Consider the following 3914-nt stretch of genomic DNA (forward strand, 5'->3'; position numbering starts at 1 on the left):
GGTGGGGTATTTATATGTACGAATAATCGTTCATTTAACCGGACACGGGAATGGATTAATAGCCACTAGAATAATTAAAACAGGGGTGAAATTATGTATAAGGACACTTGGTATAATTGATAACAAAATATTAAAACCTTGGGTTACACTCAGTCGACATCCTGGTGTAATTATTAAACAAAGTATTAAAATCTTGTTACAGTTTAAGTCCCCAATTAGTTGGAATATTTGACTTCGGGTATAAGAATAATTTGACGAGGATACTCGCACTTTATATTTATGACTGATGGACTGTTATGGACAAAAACCAGACGGACATACTAAATAATCCAGGACAAAGGACAATTAACCCATGGGCATAAAACTAAAATCAACACGTCAAACATCATGATTACGGAAGTTTAAATAAGCATAATTCTTTTATTTCATATTTAATTTCCTTTATTTTATATTTAATTGCACTTCTAATTATCGCATTTTTATTTATTGTTATTGTATTTAATTGCACTTTTAATTATCGTACTTTTTAATTATCGCAAGTTTATTTTATCGCACTTTTATTCAATTTCATTATCGTTATTTACTTTACGCTTTAAATTAAGTCTTGTATTTATTTATTATTTTACATTTGGTTTTAACTGCGACTAAAGTTTTAAAATCGACAAACCGGTCATTAAACGGTAAAAACCCCCCTTTATAATAATAATATTACTTATATATATATTTGTATTTTTATAAAAGTAAACTAATATAGCGTTAAGCTTTGTTTAAAAAGATTCCCTGTGGAACAAACCGGACTTACTAAAAACTACACTACTGTACGATTAGGTACACTGCCTATAAGTGTTGTAGCAAGGTTTAAGTATATCCATTCTCTAAATAAATAAATATCTTGTGTAAAATTTTATCGTATTTAATAGTTTTTCCTGTAAAAATATAAACTATTTCGTCTACCCCGCTGCAAACATCAAGTATTTTTGGCGCCGCTGCCGGGGAACTCTCTTAAAAGCCGAAAGCGCAACGCTACAGAAAAAAAAAAGATTTTTAGTTTACTTTTATTAAAATTCATTTTTATAAAAATACGTTTTAAATATTCGAAAATATAAAAAGAAAAACAAAAATATAAGTATTTTTAAGATTTTGTTAAATATTTAAGTTTTATAAAGTTTCTTTAGTTTGTAAAAATATAAGTTTTATTTAATTTATTTTAAAATATATTTTATAAATATAAAACCGAAAAAATAAAAAAAAATTAATATATATAAATCTATTTTTAAGATATTTTTACAATTATAAAGTAGTTCTATTTTTATTTAAGTTTTTAAATATAAGTTTTTATTATACAAATATTTTGATATAAAACAGAAAATATAAAAACAGAAAAAAAAAAACGTCAAGTTTTAAACTGTACCAAAGTTGAATTTTGGAACCCCGCGACTCGCGGGGTTTGCTGCATCGAATACCGCGACTCGCGGAGAAACTCTGACACCGACAGAAACCCTAAACTGCAATTAATTACGGGTAATTAATTATTATTATTATTATTAACCCTAATTATCTATTATTATTATAATTAAGTTTTATTTTAAAGTTTCTTTTTATTTAATTTGTTTTATTTAGTTAAATTAGTTTAATTAAAGTTTAAAATTAATAGTTTTAATAAATAAATAATATAAAAATAATATTTTTATAAAATTTGTACTTTTTACAACTTTTTGTATATTTTTATATTTTGTCCCTTTTTAATTGTTTTAGCGTAATATTTGTATTTTTCGCTCATATTTAGTTTTAAATTTAGTTTTTGCCATAGTTATTTTTACTTCTAGATTTTTAGGCTTAGCCGTAGAATTCCTTAGGTGCTTTTTCTTTAGACTAAGATTTAGGTGCTTTAGAATTTTGCGACGTTTTTTTTTTAACTTTTAGTTTCTTTTTAAGTTATTTCCATTTGGGATTTAGTTTTTCCTGTAAGCTTTAATATTTTTAGACACCTTTTACCTATGTATCAATTATCATTCCAATTAGTAATCTCAATTTGCGATTATAATTTTAAGTTAGTTGTAGTAATAAGGTTAGGTTAGTCAAGTGTTTTTAAGTTTTATAAGTTTCTTTTATTTTTCCGTCACCTTTTATTTTTCAACCATTTTTCTTTTTCGACGAACTCTTTTTCTTTCTTATTTCTCGCTATTCTAGTTTTAGGACATAGATTTTTATTCTACTTCTTATCTAAATTTCTTAAAATTACGAAAATTTATTTTAAGTGGTTAAATTGATAGACATCAAAATTTTCTGGTTCGTAGTAATAGTTGGATTTGTAAGTGGACCGGGTTATTGGAGCCAAACAGTCCTCAATTATATTGAGACCAAACGAATCCTACCCCTCTGCTGCATCTTTTGGCTATTCGAAACGTGGGCAAAATCAGAAAAGTCTATTGATTGGATAACTTATTATAATTTTTCTTTCCTTTTAAAAACTAATAGGATATTCAGTGAATGCACCGAGCAAGACGTTCACCACCTTTTGTACGTTCACCACCTGTAACTAGATCAAGACATTTAGCAAATATTACTGCCGTTGATTTTTCTTTAGAATCATCATCCAGTCGACCAAGTACTTCAGTTCAAATTTCCGATAATCCATTTTTTGAACCCGACCTCACAATTGAGAATCCGGAGAATATTCAGGAACGATTCTAGATCCTGAACCACTAAACTTTTCTCCGGAACCACCAATCATTCAAACAGAGATTGTTGAAGAACGAACCATTAAATCAGAATCCTCTAGTGATTCCGATTCAACAAATTCAATTATGGAGAATCTGGAACCTTTAAGTATGGAAGACTGAATGAGAGCTAAACGCACTGGCCAAGGTCACGCAATTACTCATCCAGACATTAATGCGCCAGATTATGAAATCAAAGGACAAATTCTACACATGGTGACTAATCAATGCCAATTTAGTGGTGCGCCGAAGGAAGATCCAAATGAACATCTACGTACCTTTAATAGGATCTGCACACTATTTAAAATCCGAGAAGTGGAGGATGAACAGATATATCTCATGTTATTTCCCTGGACTTTAAAGGGAGAAGCCAAAGATTGGTTGGAATCGTTACCTGAAGGGGCGATTGATACATGGGACGTTTTAGTTGAAAAATTTCTTAAACAATTCTTTCCTGCATCTAAAGCCGTAAGACTTCAAGCAGAAATTGTTACGTTCACACAGAAACCAAATGAAACTCTATATGAGGCATGGACGAGATTTGGAAAGTTGTTAAGAGGATGTCCGCAACATGGTTTAGATACCTGTCAAATAGTACAAATATTCTACCAAGGATGCGACATCACTACAAGGAAAGACATAGATATAGCAGATGGTGGTTCTATTATGAAGAAAACCGAAACTGATGCTTACAAAATTATTGATAACACTGCTTCCCACTCACATGAGTGGCACCAAGAAAAAGATATCGTTAGATCATCTAAAGCAGCTAGAGCCGATTCTAGCCATGACTTAGATTCCATTTCCGCAAAGATAGATGCTGTGGAGAGACGAATGGAAAAGATGACTAAAGATATTCACTCAATACGAATTAGTTGTGAGCAGTGTGGAGGACCACATTTGACAAAAGATTGTCTTAGTATTGAATTAACAATGGAACAAAGAGAGAATATTTCATACATAAACCAAAGGCCTGGAAATAATTATCAGAATAATTATCAATCGCCAAGACCGATTTACAATCAAAACCAGAACTATAACAGAAATATTCCATACAACAACCAACAAGGTCCTAGCAATCAACAAGTATCCAATAATAATTACAATCAGCAAAGACCTAATTTTCAAAACAAACCACCACAACAAACCGATGATAAAAAGCCGAATTTAGAAGATATGATGACGAAGCTAGTT

The 3914-nt window shown here is 30.0% G+C and overlaps 1 non-coding gene across 1 annotated transcript; it reads right to left on the reverse strand.

The window, feature by feature from the left end:
• Positions 1 to 3191: 3191 nt before the first annotated feature.
• LOC139860704 (small nucleolar RNA R71) lies at positions 3192 to 3298 on the reverse strand. The gene has a single exon (XR_011763332.1). It is a non-coding gene; the product is annotated as a small nucleolar RNA R71 (small nucleolar RNA).
• Between the last annotated feature and the right edge of the window lie 616 nt (positions 3299 to 3914).

Source organism: Rutidosis leptorrhynchoides, chromosome 7, assembly GCF_046630445.1.
Source record: "Rutidosis leptorrhynchoides isolate AG116_Rl617_1_P2 chromosome 7, CSIRO_AGI_Rlap_v1, whole genome shotgun sequence".
Taxonomy (NCBI): domain Eukaryota; kingdom Viridiplantae; phylum Streptophyta; class Magnoliopsida; order Asterales; family Asteraceae; genus Rutidosis; species Rutidosis leptorrhynchoides.